The sequence below is a fragment of the Phyllobates terribilis genome, unplaced genomic scaffold, assembly GCF_046119375.1.
Source record: "Phyllobates terribilis strain yellow unplaced genomic scaffold, ASM4611937v1 Scaffold_167__1_contigs__length_4167997, whole genome shotgun sequence".
Lineage (NCBI taxonomy): Eukaryota > Metazoa > Chordata > Amphibia > Anura > Dendrobatidae > Phyllobates > Phyllobates terribilis.
The window spans coordinates 1,710,274-1,728,663 of record NW_027362927.1 but is presented as its reverse complement, the minus strand read 5'-3'; positions in this window follow the sequence as shown (position 1 = coordinate 1,728,663).

The following is an 18,390-nucleotide window of genomic DNA, read 5'->3' as shown; positions in this document are numbered from 1 at the left end:
TACTTCAGACCCGTCCGGCCATGTGAGCTGGCTGAAGAGGTCCTTTCCCAAACTCGGCACCCTTGGTTTTACGGGTGCGGGCGCGGTGGTGGTGGCGCCCGGGTTGCCCAGGCCTTGCGGCCAGGCCTGGGGCACCTGGAAGGTGAAGGGCACCGTTAGGACGGCGGCGCCCTGGGCTACCTGGCCTTGCGGCCAGGCCGGAGGCTCCGCGGAGGTAGGGGGCGCTGTTGGTGATGCGGGGCCCGGGAGTACCGGGCCTTGCGACCAGGCCGGAGGCTCTTCCTGCTTGGTCACGCTCCGGGTCGGTGCGTGTGACGTCACAGGGGTCGCGGCGGCGGCTTCTGGTCGGGGCCTAGTCATTAGCGGTGACATGGCGGTTACTGGCACGGACGGGGGACTTTCGGGCTCTGCGACGGGGAACCGGGGCAGGTGGGCGGTCTCTCGGTATGGGGTATAAGCGTCCCCTTTACCTGCCTTCATACGTTCGGCTCCCTTCTCAGCGCCGTCTCCGACCTTGGGTCCTCCCGCGTCATCCGTAGAGGCAGTTGGTGTCCTCTCCCAGGGGAGCATGCTCCGTGGACGGGTTCCAGCTTGCTGGGCCATCTCCCGGCTCCACTCCGCCAGTATCTCTCGCTGTACCCGGGCCATCCTCCTTGCGAGGCCCTCCAAGGCAGTTTGTGCACACTCCCGGTCTCGGGGGAGCTGCGCTAAGATCTCCGCTAGACCTAGCGGGGTTGTGGACTCTAGCAGGCTCCTGACCATCGGGTCGGTGCTGCTCTGCTCTTCTTCCGGCAGGCTCCTGGCCAGCGGGCCGGTGCTGCTCTGCCCTCCTTCCTCGGTCTCTAGCAGACTCCTGGCCAGCGGGCCGGTGCTGTTCTGCTTTCTCTCCATCTCCGGGTGAGCTCCTCCGCTACTCCTCGTTAGACCTCTTGCCTCCGGGTCCGCTCGCTCCAGACTCCTCCAGGCGGCACCCATCTTTTTTCTTCTCTTTCGTCTCCTCCCACTTCGAGGGCGGTCCCGGGGCAACTCGGTGACTGTCAGCTCCAGGGGTAGTTCTTTCACGCTGACAGACACCTCCAGCATCACAGTCTCTGTTGGTGGGGGCGGTTTCCACTTTTGGCGCCATTTTCTGTCCCGGCCCACGATGGGAGGTGGCCTCTTGCCCTCCTTTGGCACGCCCATAATGGCGTCCGCTGCTCTTCCAAGGCGGGAAATCTGCGGTTTTGGCGGGAAGCGTCGCCCAGTGGCGGGAAACTCTGCAGATGGCGGGAACAAGCTGGAAATGGCGGACAATCGGCGGGAAACGACTGGTGATGGAGTCCGATGGCGTGGACCCTCCGGAACCGGCGGGAGACTTCTTTCTGAGGTAAACTTGCACTTTTCTTCAGGCACGCAGTACCCGGGTGTTGCGGGCACGTAATCCTGCCGACTACGCCAAAGTTGACGCGCCCCCTGGGACATATTCCTTTTTGAGGGGAATACCCGGCACCGGATCAGATGGGGGGGGTTGTAGTCTCCGAGCGGCTGTGACCCGGCCCCGTGCCCAGGGCGTCAAGCTCAGTGTTATGTGGCAGTCCTACAGATGTTATTAAGAGTTCTTTTGTGTCGACTACGCCACCCGTTGTGATGCGGTCACTGTGGCCGCCGCTGCAGCAGGGTCCGCTGAGGCTGATGGTGGGTGCGCAGCTTGGTGGGATAACCCCCAACGGGAGGGGTATAGCCTCAGGGAGGACAGGTGCAGAGGATGGGGGTTGTGGTGGTGCAGTGCAGACGGCAATGAAGACAGAGTCGGGTTGTGCAGTTAAGGGTGTTTACTTACTGCAGATGTTGTACTGGTCACTCCAGCTCCGAGTGACCACCCGAGCCGTGCTGCGTCCACCAGGTCCTGGATCCAGCCAACCCCCAAACAAGTCCGGAGCGTGGCCCTGAGCTCTCCTTCTGTCCCGTTCTCTGGCCGTCCCCACCAGGGATCCACCTAGGTCCAGCTCCCTCGGGCCTTCTGTTGGGACACCCTTGGCCTTGGGTTCCCTGACCCTTCATGTGGTGTGCCTTCGGGGTGGATGTAATGGGTGACCGTGACAAACGCTGCCCACGGTCTCCGGTCTCTGGCTGGGGTGTGTTTTCTGCCCCCACCAGCTTGGGTTCCGGTACCCTGTGCCGACTCCTCACCCAGTGCTTTAATTTGGGTTCTTGGGTCCTCTCTGTTTTCCCCTCTGGGTACTCCTTCTTTGCTCCTCTCTCACTCAGGGTCTCTCTCTTGCTGCAGGCTGACTTCCTCTCTGCTTGCTGTCTGCTCCTCTGCAGCTGTTTTGCTGTCTCCAACTGACTTGTTCTCTGCATCTGACCCTGATCTTAGTTGGTGCCCACCTTATATACACCCTCTATGTGTGAGCTCAGGTGACCAGCACCCAATGAGCTCCTAACTTTACCCAGGCTGCTCCCCCTATCTGCCCCTACACTACATGGGATGTACCACCCCCCTCCCACTCCAGCCAGGAACAGACTCGGTCGTACCTGCACATTTCTAAGTGGGAGTACCGTCGGCCTGTTCCTCGGAAATGGGATGTGTGTAGTGCATGCAGCTGACTGAGCTCAGTTCCACTCTCCATCCTTGCCCGGGAGTGGAATATCACACCTCTGGGTTGAGGTGCAATACCCCTGTAGCAGCCGAATCCTCAGGGTGCTATATTTACACGGTCAGACACAGCCATTACATTATTCAAAGATCTATTGATTAAAATTAACTTTTGTTCGTGGGAAAACCCCTTTAAGTTCATGTATTAATTTGTCCACCATCTCAGTACATGATTATATGATACAATCATTCCCTCTGCTCCTGAAAGGGGGGAGGGGAGGGAATGATTGATATAAGTGTATACAGTGCATTGTGAAAGTATTTGGTCCCCTTGAACTTTTCTAACTTTTGCCACATTTCTGGCTTCAAACATAAAGATATAAAATTCTATTTTTGGGGGAAGAATCAAAAACAAGTGGGACACAATCGTGAAGTGGAACGAAATTTATTGGAAATGTTAAACTTTTTTAACAAATTAAAAACTGTGGGACTGCTGGCTTGTGGATTTAGACTGGACAACCCCTTTAAGGCTCCTTCAGCCATCAGTGAATATCGGTCTGTGCTCGGACCGCAATGCATGGACTTGCCGCGGGTCTCCTGACCTCAACTCAGCAGCCTCACAGCATGTATGAGGATGCGGGTCAGCATGATTGGTGCCCAGTCCAAGCACTGCAGACTGAGAGCAGAACGATTTCTCACTTCCAGTATTTACACTGTCATAATAATAAAGATGTTTCCCAATCATATACAGTGCATTGTGAAAGTATTTGGCCCCCTTGAACTTTTCTACCTTTTGCCACATTTCTGGCTTCAAACATAAAGATATAAAATTCAAATATTTTGGAAGAATCAACAACAAGTGGGACACAATCGTGAAGTGGAAGGAAATTTGTTGGAAATGTTAAACTTTTTTAACAAATTAAAAACTGAAAAGTGGGGCGTGCAATATTATTCGGCCCTCTTGAGTTAATAATCGCCATCTTTTGCTGCGATTACAGCTGAAAGTCGCTTGGGGTATGTCACTATCAGCTTTGCACATCGAGAGGCTGAAATTCTTGCCCATTCTTCCTTGCAAAACAGTTCGAGCTCATTGAGGTTGGATGGAGGGCGTTTGTGAACAGCAGTTTTCAGCTCTTTCCACAGATTCTCGATTGGATTCAGGTCTGGACTTTGACTTTGCCATTCTAACACCTGGATACGTTTATTTTTGAACCATTTTATTGTAGATTTTGCTTTATGTTTGGGATCATTGTCTTGTTGGAAGATAAATCTCCGTCCCAGTCTCAGGTCTTTTGCAGACTCCAACAGGTTTTCTTCCAGAATGGTCCTGTATTTGGCTCCGTCCATCTTCCCATCAATATTAACCATCTTCCCTGTCCCTGCTGAAGAAAAGCAGGCCCAAACCATGATGCTGCCACCACCATGTTTGACAGTGGGGATAGTGTTTTGAGGGTGATGAGCTGTGTTGCTTTTACGCCAAAGATATCGTTTTGCATTGTGGCCAAAAAGTTTGATAATGGTTTCATCTGACCAGAGCACCTTATTCCACATGTTTGGTGTGTCTCCCAGGTGGCTTGTGGCAAACTTCAAATGAGACTTTTTATGGATATCTTTGAAAAATGGCTTTCTTCTTGCCACTCTTCCATAAAGGCCAGATTTGTGCAGTGTATGACTGATTGTTGTCCTATGGACAGACTCTCCCACCTCAGCTGTAGATCTCTGCAGTTCAACCAGAGTGATCATGGGCCTTTTGGCTGCATCTCTGATCAGTCTTCTCCTTGTTCGAGATGAAAGTTTAGAGGGACGGCTGGGTCTTGATAGATTTGCAGTGGTCTGATAATCCTTCCATTTCAATATGATCGCTTGTACAGTGCTCCTCGAGATGATAAAAACTTGGGAAATCTTTTTGTATCCAAATCCGGCTTTAAACTTCACCACAACAGTATCTCGGACCTGCCTGGTGTGATCCTTGGTCTTCATGATGCTCTCTGCACTTGAAACAGAACCCTGAGACTATCACAGAGCAGGTGCATTTATACGGAGACTTGATTACACACAGGTGGATTCTATTTATCATTACCAGTCATTTAGGACAGCATTGGATCATTCAGAGATCCTCACTGAACTTCTGGACTGAGTTTGCTGCACTGAAAGTAAAGGGGCCGAATAATATTGCACGCCCCACTTTTCAGTTTTTAATTTGTTAAAAAAGGTTAAAATATCCAATAAATTTCGTTCCACTTCACGATTGTGTCCCACTTGTTGTTGATTCTTTCCAAAAAAATTGAATTTTATATCTTTATGTTTGAAGCCAGAAATGTGGCAAAAGGTAGAAAAGTTCAAGGGGGCCAAATACTTTCACAATGCACTGTATATGATTGGGAAACATCTTTATTATTATGACAGTGTAAATACTGGAAGTGAGAAATCGTTCTGCTCTCAGTCTGCAGTGCTTGGACTGGGCACCAATCATGCTGACCCGCATGCTCATACATGCTGTGAGGCTGCTGAGTTGAGGTCAGGAGACCCGCGGCAAGTCCATGCATTGCGGTCCGAGCACAGACCGATATTCACTGATGGCTGAAGGAGCCTTAAAGGGGTTGTCCAGTCTAAATCCACAAGCCAGCAGTCCCTCTGTGTCACTGACTGAAGACTTGTGAATCCACACATCGTAAGCACTGTGAGGATTCGCTGGTGTCAGAGCCAGGAATGGCAATCACTTGGCTTCAAGGATGTGAAATGCAGACTCCCAGCCAGGAGGGGGGGTGTGGAGATAGAGGGAGAACAAACAGGTGGGCAGGTGAATTTAAAGGGTTGGCTCTGCCGTGAAGTACCGAGTGGTGGGACTTTATTTGAACAGTCATCCTGTGCTGACAGAGTCCCTTTAAACATAAGTCATACTCACCTTCTGGCGTCTTCATCAATTTTCAGCACTGCTTCGGTCTTGCGGCGCCATCTTGTGAACGCAGCTTCTGACTGACTGGAAGTCAGAAGCTATGTCACAATCTCTCAATGCAAGTCTGAAAGCCTGAACGATGCTCTCATAGACTTGATCTGGTCATGGTGTGACAGTATTTGTCTCTTGTATGTGGTATTATTCAGTCACTATGTGGTGGTAATATGTGGTGTGGTCACAGTGTGGCAGAAAGTAGAGTTTTTCCAAGAGTGGTCGGTGGGACTGTGGAAGGTTTGAGGAGTGGAGGCGGAGCTGGGGTGAAGCCTGGGTGGAGTTTCAAGGGGGCCCCAAAATTTTGCCAGTATGGGGCACCGAAATTCCTAGCAGCAGCCCTGCACGACCCTGGACACTTGCCAAAGCTTTTTAGTGATGCTATTGTGCCAGTTTTGTCTATTGATTCGTCACACTCTGTCATGCATGAGAGGGGTAACCGAGTCAATAGCTGGTGCTATGCTAGAGTGGCATTGTAGAAGGCAGTGACACTGTCTGTGTCGTGGAGTGAAGATATGGATGTCAGTGGTAGAATAGAATTAGAGAGTGTGTGAGTGTGGAGACATGCAAGGTTTCTTCAGGGGTGTGCTATTTGCTGACATGGGTGACAGGTGAGGAGGACAGAGATGAGAAAGTGTTGGAATAATACATATTAATCTGTATGTGTATTGCAACAACTACTGTGCTGTTTCATATGTTGTGCATATTGTGAGGTTGTTAACAAAGTTTAGTTAAAAAAAAAAAAAAAAAAACTCCCACAGACAGGATGCCCCCTCCTTCTCTTCCTGTGTTGTTGTTATATATCTGATTTGATTTCCTCATGCTGCAGTAACATCATGCTGTGCCTGTGCTGGATATAAATAAACCTACATTCTGTGTTCTAAACTCTGGATGTCACGCGGATTAATCCTCTGCTAACAGGTTATGGGCCCAGATGTACCAGAGTCCCAGAGTCACAGATCCCCAGAACACAGAGGAAAGAAAAGAAAGAAAGACAGCAAACTGAGAAGAAGCAAAGATGGCCACCAGCAGCAGCTCCATGAAATTTACAGTGCCAAGTCTCACTAACCAGAATTATCAATCCTGGAAATTCAAAGTGAAAATGCTGCTAATAAGAGAAGGTACGTGGAAATACACACAGGAGCCTAAACCTGACCCAGTGCCACAGGAGTGGACAGAGATGGATCAGAAAGCACAAAGTACCATATCACTCAGTATAGATGATGACCAGATTGTGCATGTGTGTAAATGTAATACTGCAAAGGAAATGTGGGAGCAGTTGCAAAAGGTACATGAGAGGATAAATTTAAGCAATAAGCTCTATCTCATGAGAAAGCTGTACCAGTCTAAGCTACAGAAAGGCCAGGATATGCAGGATTACATAAGAAGTGTTCTGGAAGTTGTAGAACGCCTGAGAGTCATTGGGGAAGATCTAAAGGACTTTCATGTGGCCGCATTACTGCTTAGTGGCCTTTCAGAGAGGTATGATACGCTTGTAACCGCACTAGATGCGCGTCCAGATGATGAGCTTACACTGGATTATGTCAGGGGGAAGCTCATAAATGAATATAAGCGAAAGGCAGAAGGTGTAAACAGTAGGACATGCAACACAGAATCTGCTTTACAGACACAAAACCTAACTGATAACAGGAAGCACATAAAAGAAACACGTGAATGTTTTGTTTGCAAGAAATCAGGACATTTGAAAGCTGACTGCAGAGTCTGGAAAGCTAGAATGAATCAGCTGAAAAAGCAAAGCAGTCATCAAAGGGTTAAAAGTGCTGTATCTGGAGAAAATGATTCTGTGAATACTGAAACTGCATTTACTGTCAGTGCAAATACATCAAAGCATGCATGGTGTATAGACTCTGGAGCAGCTAGTCACATGACTAATAACAGAGACTTCTTTTCTAAGCTTAACCAAAGTAAATCAGAGAAAGTGATTATGGCTAATGGTCAGTACATGACTTCAGAAGGCATAGGAGATGGTTATATTGATTGTCAAATCTCACCAACACAAAGCAGGAAGATCCCAGTAAAGGATGTGCTGTATGTGCCTAGTCTTGAAAGTAATCTACTATCTGTGAAGAAACTCACAAAACAAGGAAATGAAGTTACATTTAAGCATGATAGCTGCATCATCTCAAAGGAAGGTCACACACTAGTAGAGGGAAACATCACAGATGAACTTTATCAGCTGAAATGCAAAGAGTGTGTGTATACAGCGCAACAAGAAGAGCATAAAAACTGTATTCATGTGTGGCATATGCGTCTGGCACACAGAGACCCAGAAGCAATAAGAAAGTTAGTCCAAAAGCAACTAGCTGAGGATATTACAATTGATCTATGTAACCAGACAATGAAGTGTACTAGCTGCATCAAAGGGAAAATGTCTAGGAAAGCTTTTCCTAAGAGAATTAGTACAACAACAGCACAGCCACTAGATTTAATACACACAGATGTCTGTGGTCCAATGAGCACTCTGACCCCAGGGAAGAAGAGATATTTTCTCACATTTATTGATGATCATTCAAGATATACAGTTGTCCACCTGCTTCACAGCAAGAAGGAAGTTCCAGAGAAACTTGAAATATACCAGCTGAAGTATATAATAAATTTGGAAGAATGTCAAAGATTCTACGTGCAGATAATGGGACTGAATATACAAGTAATGAGACACAGAGCATTTTAAAGAAAAATGGAATCCTATTTCAGACCACTGTACCGTACAACCCAGAGCAAAATGGTGTCGCGGAAAGAAGGAACCGAACACTATGTGAAAGTGGAAGAAGCATGTTATTTGATGCAAATCTGCCCACAGTATATTGGGGTGAAGCAATCATGACAGCTTGCTATCTTCAGAACAGACTACCAGGTAAAGCTACAGACAAAACTCCATTTGAGCAATGGAATAGCAGAAAGCCAAAACTACATCACATAAGAATATTCGGAAGTAAAGCATTTGTACATGTTCCCAAAGAAAAGCGAACTAAGTGGGAATCTCACGCTAAGGAAGGTATCCTGGTAGGCTACAGCGAAACCCAGAAAGGTTATAGGATTCTACACCCAGATAAAATATGTGCAAAATACAAGGACCTAAAAACACAGATGTACTGTCTGTGATATTAGATAGCCAAAATACTTCCATGTATTGTTGCGTCCAAAGATATTTTCTTCATATTTCTTCATATTTCTTCATATTCCCCTTTTTTTTTTTTTTTTTTTCATAATTTCACCTTTATTTCCATTTTTATTTTCATAATAATTTTTTGTTTGGGCTTTAAGTGCGCTCTCGACCTGGGCCGTGGCACCACTGTGCGGTTTTGACCTATGAGGTATTTCCAGCTCATGAACCATTGGGGCAGAATATACGCGGTTAGTATATACCGCGGTACATACGGTATGTGCCTGGATGGGTGTCAGCTACTGTATAACTTGGACATATGCCCTGGCCTGGGGTACTTATGGATGGGAGGGCTTCATGTCACCATCCAACACAAGATGTCAGTTGGTTACCTTGTGTGCCCCTTAATCGTCGCTCCGTAGTGTGCGGTTTTTCCTTGTCTGTGATGCGCACACCGGATGTGACGCTTGCGTGTCACGCCCGGCACCTGCGTTCCACATACCGGATGTCAGCTGACCGGAACCGGAAGTGACACGATCGCGAGTATAGCGCGACTAGGATTTAAAAGAGGACTTATCAGAGTGTCAAATGGCGCTGTCTGGTGAATGAGCTGCGCGATTGTGGGCAGCGTGCATACCGCATGTCTTCTCTTTTTTTCCCCTGATGACTAGCTAAGGCAAAGAAACGCGTCGGGAGCGGTATATTGTGATGGGCTGGTGACCCTATGAGACTTGGTCTGCCCCCATCATATGGAGCTATCTTGAAGTCTGAGAGCAGGAACGGATATCAAAATTGGTGAGGATGTTCCATTTCTATATATAGCAAGGTTAAATGGTTACCATTGATAGGGTTAATGTTTCTGCGTTCTCACATATTGAGACACAATAAGTTGTTATAGTGTCCCGTAGGCTCCATCATTTTCTTTTTGCCACACTTTCTTGGTTGCGTCAGAGATACAATATGCTTATATGACATATATCTATATCTTTGGACGCAACAATACATGGAAGTATTTTGGCTATCTAATATCACAGACAGTACATCTGTGTGTTTTTAGGTCCTTGTATTTTGCACATATTTTATCTAGTGGTAATAAATGTTAAGTTTTACATTTCTATAGCACTACACCTGCTTGTGTTTACATTTATTTTTTTTGTGTAGTTATTTCTAAAACCCCTGCTGCTGCATTTTGATTCTACACCCAGAAACAAACTAGATCACAATAAGTAGAGATGTAGTGATTGATGAGAACTTTGTATCACCCAAGTTTTGTGACATCACGCCAGTAGTCCAGCTGAAGTCACAATTACAAGACAGCAACAAGGAGGATGTAGAGGTCTGGCTGGATTCTTCAACTAATGAAGGAACAACAGAAAAATCAGGTGAATCTGAAATCAGGAGATCGTCAAGATCAAGCAAAGGTATACCAGCTAAACGTCTATCCTACATTGTCAAGACACTACCTGAGTCAGAGCCGCAGTCATGGGATGAAATGCAAGCACTACCTGTCCATGAAAGAACAAAGTGGATCGATGCCGCTAATGAGGAAATCAAATCGCTTCATCAACTCCAAACTTGGAAACTCACCAAGCTACCACAGGGCAAAAAGGCAATCAAGTGCAAGTGGGTCTTCAAAACCAAATATGACTCAGAAGGTAAAGTCCACAGATTCAAAGCAAGGTTGGTCGCAAAAGGATATTCTCCAAAGTATGGCGAAGATTACGATGCTACATTTGCTCCAGTCACTAAACAGACCACGTTCAGAGCTTTGTTAGCTGTAGTTGCTGTACAAAAGATGTATGTCAGACATTTGGATATAAAAACTGCCTTTTTAAATGGTGACATTGAGGAGGACTTATACATGACTCAACCTGAAGGTTATGTAAAAAGAGGTCAAGAGAATCTTGTTTGCAAACTACAAAAATCTCTCTATGGTCTTAAGCAATCAGCAAGAGCATGGAACACCAAGATGAATAAAGTCTTGTTGGAAGACAAAATATACAGATGGAAAGTGGATGTATATTCTCTTATATGTGGACGACGTGATTGTTGTTCATCAAGACGACGCAGAAATTGGAAAAATGACTGAAATTCTGAATCAGCACTTTGAATCAAAAGACCTTGGAAGTGTGACATATTATCTAGGAATCCAAATCCAGAGAGAGGAAGATGGAAGTTTTCTTCTAAACCAAATTGCAAAAATTAATTTGATTCTGAATCAGTTTAAAATGTCGGAGGTCAAAGGTATATCAACCCCAATGGAACCATCCTACCTGAAGCTGGAAGGAGAAGATGACCTGTTGCCTAACAATGAGAAATATCGTCAGGCAGTGGGGACACTTCTATACATATCAACTATGACTCGACCGGATATCACAACAACAGTTGGAATCCTTTGCAGATATGTGGAAAAACCGCGCCAAAGAGACTGGAATGCTGTTAAGAGACTTCTCCGATATTTGAAAGAAACGCAAGATGTAAATTTAAAACTATCTGCAGCAGGAGATCTAGAACTTACCGGCTATGTAGATGTGGATAGGGCTGGTGATTCGCGTGATCATAAATCCACAAGTGGATACTTGTTTAAAGTTGGAGAAAGTTCAATCTCCTGGTCTAGTAGGAAACAAGTGTCTGTTGCCTTGTCATCTACAGAAGCGGAGTATGTGTCCGCAGCCTATGCAAGCCAGGAGGTTGTTTGGCTAAGACAATTGATGGACGATCTTGGCAAACCGACAACTCAGCCGACGGTGATTTATGAGGACAACCAAGGATGCATTAAACTTGCATGCAGTGAAAAAATCAGTGCTAGAACCAAGCACATTGACGTCAGACATCATCATCTACGTGATTTGATAGATCGTGGGATAATTCACTTTGTCTATTGTGAAACTGATAAGATGGTAGCTGACATTATGACAAAGCCATTGCCACGAGCTAGGTTAAAAGAATTGAGAACCACAATGGGACTAAGAGGATAAGTAGTTGTTGAGTGGGGGTGTTGGAATAATACATATTAATCTGTATGTGTATTGCAACAACTACTGTGCTGTTTCATATGTTGTGCATATTGTGAGGTTGTTAACAAAGTTTAGTTAAAAAAAAAAAAAAACTCCCACAGACAGGATGCCCCCTCCTTCTCTTCCTGTGTTGTTGTTATATATCTGATTTGATTTCCTCATGCTGCAGTAACACCAGACTCCATGCTGTGCCTATGCTGGATATGAATAAACCTACATTCTGTGTTCTAAACTCTGGATGTCACGCGGATTAATCCTCTACTAACAGAAAGTGAGTAGATGGTGATGAGGTAGGGGGAGAGGGGAGGTTGTGAAGTTAGATAGGGAGCAGAGACGGGTGAAGATAAGGTCTAATGTATTTCCGTCTGTGTGGGTGGCTGAGGAGGAACATTGAGTAAGTTCAAAAGATAAAGTAAGACACAGGAGTTTGGAGGCTGCTGACTGGAGGGTGTCAGTAGGGATGCTGAAGTCACCCATTATGATAGTGGGAATGTCAGCGGAAAGAAAGTGAAGAAGCCAGGTGGAGAATTAGTCAATATAGGTAGTGGCCGGGCCCGGAGGTCGGTATATGACGGCCACTTGGAGGTAGAATAGATGCGGACAGAGTGGACTTCAAAAGAGAAGATAAGGCAGGTTAGAGGTGGGATTGGATTAAAGGTGCAGTTGGTAGAAAGAAGAAGACCCACTCCTCCGCCATGTATGTTGCCAAGGAGAAGAGTGTGGGCAAAGTGGAGGCCATCATAACACAGCGGAGCAAGGGAGGCAGTGTTGGAGGGTGTCAGCCATGTTTCGGTGAGGCCCAGGAAGGAGAAATTGTGAGAGGTAAGGAGGTCATGAATCACATGGAGCTTATTACAGACAGAGTGGGCATTTCAGAGTGCTCCAGAGAGAGGGAGCAGAGGGGTGGTCGTCAAGGACACAGGTTTTACATAGGAGAGATTGCGGTAATTCATATTAGGATGAGAGCGATAAGAGGGGGAATAAATGGGAAGTATCAGATGTGGGCAGGCTGACATTATGGGGAGGCAAACAAAGCAAATGCCTGGGGCCCCCACTCCCTCAGGGGCCCCCAGTGGGGGCATAATGGTTGCGGTCACACTGGGGGCTGTGTTGGGGGCTCCTTTCCAATTATCAATGAGACAGGAGCTACGTCGTTCCTGCACTCTCAATAGAAACGGCCAGGCAGCGCTCCATCCCCTCCAGCCCCTGCCAGTGACTTTGGTCTGAGACTGAGCTAGTTTTTTCTGCGCATGTGACAGGATGCTGAAGGAATCAGGTGAGGCGCTGACACGTACAAGTGTGTGAGGCAAAACCTGTGCCTCGTCCCAGCACTGCAGCCTCTGTCTGTTCCCTCTGACTCCCAGCTCATGGTCCGTGACTTGAAGCTTATCTTTTAATGTTCCATGCTATTATGGACAACAGCAAGATATCTTACTGAAAAGTGCAGCCGGCATTCCAGGCTGTGCGGTGGGCTGCCTTTTCTGCAATATATCTTAGTGGAAACTGTCAGACTGATGTCAGCTGAGCTCACCAAGCAGAAAACACTTTGGTAACTAGTAGCTGATGGAGCGGGGATGAGGGAGGCTGGGAGATAGGAGAGTGGGGGGTTGTCAGCAGGCTCGGACAGGCCTGGCGGGGTGCCAGAAAATTTCCCGGTGGGCCCCGGCCCCCTGCAGAGAAGGCAGAGGAGAATTTAAAAAAAAAAAAAGGAAAAAAAAAGTGGTCGCGGGCCCTTTAAGGGCGCGCGCACACACTCTCACCGCCGCCGTGATGCCCAGAACAGTAGCGGGAGTGGCCTGGGAGCAGGAGAGCCGAAGAGCAGAGCAGGGGCTGTACTGCAGCGTCACATTTAGCAGACAGGGCCGCACGTCTGCTGAAAGTGACGTCACAGCGCGCCCTGCACTGCAGTCTTCCGCCTTAGGAGCGCTTCTGTACTGTACAGATTGTGTAATATAGTGTGTGTTTGTATGAATTTTTCTGAATATGCTGCCTGCCTGTGTGTGTATATGCCTGTGTGTGTGTGTGTATATATCCCTGTGTATGTGTATATGCCTGTGTGTACAGTCATGGCCAAAAGTTTTGAGAATGACACCAAAATTATATTTTCACATGATCTGCTGGCCTCTGGTTTTTATTAGTGTTTGTCTGATGTTTATATCACATACAGAAATATAATTGCAATCATATTATGAGTACAAATAGGTTATATTGACAGTTAGAATGAGTTAATGCAGCAAGTCAATATTTGCAGTGTTGCCCCTTCTTCTTCAAGACCTCTGTAATTCTCCCTGGCATGCTCTCAATCAACTTTTGGACCAAATCCTGACTGATAGCAGTCCATTCTTGCATAATCAATGCTTGCATTTTGCCAGAATTTGTTGGTTTTTGTTTGTCCACCCGTCTCTTGATGATTGACCACAAGTTCTCAATGGGATTAAGATCTGGGGAGTTTCCAGGCCATGGACCCAAAATCTCTATGTTTTGTTCCATAAGCCATTTTGTTATCACCTTTGCTTTATGGCAAGGTGCTCCATCATGCCTTTTGGGCGCCAAACTGCTCTTGGACGGTTGGGAGAAGTTGCTCTTGGAGGACATTCTGGTACCATTCTTTATTCATGGCTGTGTTTTTAGGCAAGACTGTGAGTGAGCCGATTCCCTTGGCTGAGAAGCAACCCCACACATGAATGGTTTCAGGATGCTTTACAGTTGGCATGAGACAAGACTGGTGGTAGCGCTCACCTCTTCTTCTCCGAATAAGCTGTTTTCCAGATGTCCCAAACAATCGAAAAGGGGATTCATCAGAGAAAATGACTTTGCCCCAGTCCTCAGCAGTCCACTCCCTGTACCTTTTGCAGAATATCAGTCGGTCCCTGATGTTTTTTCTGGAGAGAAGTGGCTTCTTTGCTGCCCTCCTTGGAACCAGCCCTTGCTCAAAGAGTCTCCGCCTCACAGTGCGTGCAGAAGCAGTCACATCAGCCTGCTGCCATTCCTGAGCAAGCTCGGCACTGCTGGTAGTCCGATCCCGCAGCTGAAACAGTTTTAAGATACGGTCCTGGTGCTTGCTGGTCTTTCTTGGGTGCCCTGGAGCCTTTTTGACATGCTTCTCCTTGAAGTTCTTGATGATGCGATAGATTGTTGACTGAGGTGCAATCTTTGTAGCTGCGATACTCTTCCCTGTTAGGCCATTTTTGGGCATTGCAATGATGGCTGCACATGTTTCTTTAGAGATAACCATGGTTAACTGAAGAGAAACAATGATACCAAGAACCAGCCTCCTTTTAAAGTGTCCAGTGATGTCATTCTTACTTAATCATGACTGATTGATCGCCAGCCCTGTCCTCATCAACACCCACACCTGAGTTAATGGATCAATCACTAAAATGATGTTAGCTGCTCCTTTTAAGGCAGGACTGCAATGATGTTAAAATGTGTTTTGGGGGTTAAAGTTCATTTTCTGGGCAAATATTGACTTTGCAAGTACAGTAATTGCTGTTAAGCTGATCAATCTTTGACATTCAGGAGTATATGCAAATTGCCATTACAAAAAATGAAGCAGTAAACTTTGGAAAAATTACTATTTGTCTCATTCTCAATACTTTTGGCCATGACTGTATGTGTATATGCCTGCGTGTGTGTATATTCCTGTGTGTGTGTATATGCCTGCATTTGTGTGTGTATATGCCTGTGTGTGTACAGTGTGTGTATATGCCTGCCTTCATGTGTGTGTGTGTATGCCTGCATGTGTGTACAGTGTGTGTGTATATGCCTGCATGTGTGTGTGTATATATACCTGCATGTGTGTGTATATGCCTGCATGTGTGTGTGTGTATGCCTGCATGTGTGTGTGTGTGTATATGCCTGCTTGTGTGTGTGTATGTATGCCTGCATGTGTGTGTGTGTATATGCCTGCATGTGTGTGTGTGTGTATATGCCTGCATGTATGTGTGTTTGTGTATGCCTGCATGTGTGTGTGTGTATATGCCTGCATATATGTGTGTGTGTGTGTGTGTATATGCCTGCTTGTGTGTGTGTGTATGTATGCCTGCATGTGTGTGTGTGTATATGCCTGCATGTGTGTGTGTATATGCCTGCGTGTGTGTGTGTGTATATGCCAGCATGTGTATGTATTTGAGTGCCTGCATGCCTACGTGTATATGTGTCTTCACACGTTTGTGCGTGCTTCCCTGCTTGTCTGCATTTTTGTGTGTGATTGTCTGAGTGTGTCTGTGCATGATTGCGTGTGCATTTCTGTGTGTGCTTGCCTGCGTGTGTACGTGTCCCCATTTCTGTGGGTATGTGTATCTGCGTGTGTATATTAGGGCTCTTTCACATGTCCTGATATTTACGGGACTGGAGATATGTGTCCACCTGTGTGTCATCCGTGTGACACATACCAGTGCTTGGGAATCAGTGTACAGTTAACGCTGTTCCCAAGAGCCGGGTGCTGAGCGCTTGCCCTCATCATGGATCCCTGCCGGCACTGCGATCAGCAGCAGCAGGGTCAATGATGAGAGTAGTAGTCAACTCCCGCCGTGTCCAACTGTAAAAATAGGAATAAAATTAAAAAATCCTTGTACTCACCTCTCCTAAGTGTCACCCGCTGTAATCTGTGCGAGCGCTCACGCCGAAGAGAATGACTTCTGCAGCGAGCGGGCCTCGGAGCTGCACTCAGTGATTGACAGGGCACCGCTTGTTGAGCGCAGCTCCGGGGTCCACTCGCTGCAGGAGTCATTCTCCTCGGCGTGAGTGCTCGCACGGATTACAGCGGGTGACTCTTAGGAGAGGTGAGTATAAGGATTTTTTTTATTTTATTCCTATTTTTACAGTTGGACACTGCTGGAGTAGACTACTACTCTCATCATTGACCCTGCTGCTGCTGATCGCAGCGCCAGCAGGGATCTATGATGAGGGCAGCGCTCAGCACCCAGTGCTTGGGAAGAGCACTAACTGTCATCAGTGTGCGGGACGTTTTGCGGCCTGTGCAGCAGGTAAAAAACAGACATGTCAGCGTGTTTTGCCCATGGACACCACATGGTCTGTGGAAAGTGGAAACACACTGACGTGTGCACATTCATTTGAATGGGTCTACGTGTACCAGTGTCTGTGGTACATGAGGAAACTGTCACCGCATGTACTGACGTGTGAAAGAGCCCTTAGTATGTGTCTGTGTGCGCTTGTTTTCGTGTGTGTAAGCGCGCTTCTGCATGTCTGTGTGGTCTTCCGATGATTTATTATATTTGGGGAGAGAAATTTTAGGAGACAAAATGGGGAGATGTGTGAAGAAACGGTATGGTGAACTAGAGGAGGGGTGGGAATGAGTGCAGGAACAGAATGGGGAAGGGGGATGTATAAGGAAACAGTATGGAGAGTGGGGGAATAGTGTGAGGAGACAGTATGGAGAGAGAAAAGTGTGATGTGACACAGCACAGAGACTAGGTAGTGAGGGGGAAGGTATAGAGATGCGGCAGTATGGGGGAAACAGTGTGAGGGCACAGAAAGGAGGTAACAGTATGCTGAGGAGGTGGAGTGTGATGAAGGGGCACAGTATAGAGACTGGGTAGTATAGGGGGGACACAGTGTGAGAGGACAGTGTGAAGAGGGGGCCCAGTATGGTAAGGAGAGGACAGTGTGGAGAGCATGTACCATAAGAGTTGTAGAGTGTATGTCATATTTTGTGCAGGGAGCATTGTAAGAGTTAGGTTTATTTAGGGGCTCAGTGTAGATATTTTTATTCAGGAGCATCATAATGACACTGCTATCTTTAAGGGCATCATGTGGGGATGTGCTGCAGAAGACCGGAGAAGATGGAAGTCTGCAGAGACGAGCTGTGGAACTCATCATGGAGTCTGGACAAGAGGAAGAACAGAAAGAGAACGACTCTAATCAGAGAAGCCGTCTCAGGTAAGATACCTGCATGTAAATGTTCATTTGTGATCCTGCCTGTGTCTCATCAGTAATGTGGTTCCTGTATGGTCTGCAGTCTGATGATGACTGATAACTCCCAGTATCTCTATTGTTAATTACATACTGGGAGTTGTAGGTTTATGCGATACAAAGATATATGGGTCTGACCTGACATTACAATTGATGGTGGTTCAGATGATGTATTCGTGTACTGATGTGTTTGTGCTCGTCTGCGTGTTTGTGCGCGTCTGCGTATCTGGAATAATATGTATTTTTGTAAGATGCGTGTATGTAACTGTGCATTGTGGTGTGTAATAACATTCATATGCTTGAGGCACCTTTATTAAATCTGTTAGGACTCACTCACATGTGTTAGGGAATTCCATTTGTCTTTCCACATTTAGGAACAGACAAGTGAAATATGCTAACCCTGACAAAACTGTCACCATAGGGATGTGCTTGTATGGACACGGGTTCAGGAGCTGAGCCTGCTCCATACTGGGCAGATGTCGGCTGTGTTACATAGCCGGCGTCTGCCTGTAACAGCAGTGATCAGAGCTCGCCTTGATTGCTGCTGTTTTGAGTATTTAAGTGCCCTTGTCAATCACTGACAGCGGCATTTAGATAGCACAATGGCCGGTGCATGCAGTCACCTGTTCCCTTCAGCCCCCTGTGACGCAGTTGCAGGTTGCTGATGGGTTGCCAGTAGTGCTGAGTGCGCGTGGTCGGATAAGAGACATTACAGTCACCGCGAGCTACAAAGTGCTGCAATAACGTCAGGCACCTTAATTGTGACACTTCCATGGAGCCCAACCTCAGGCTG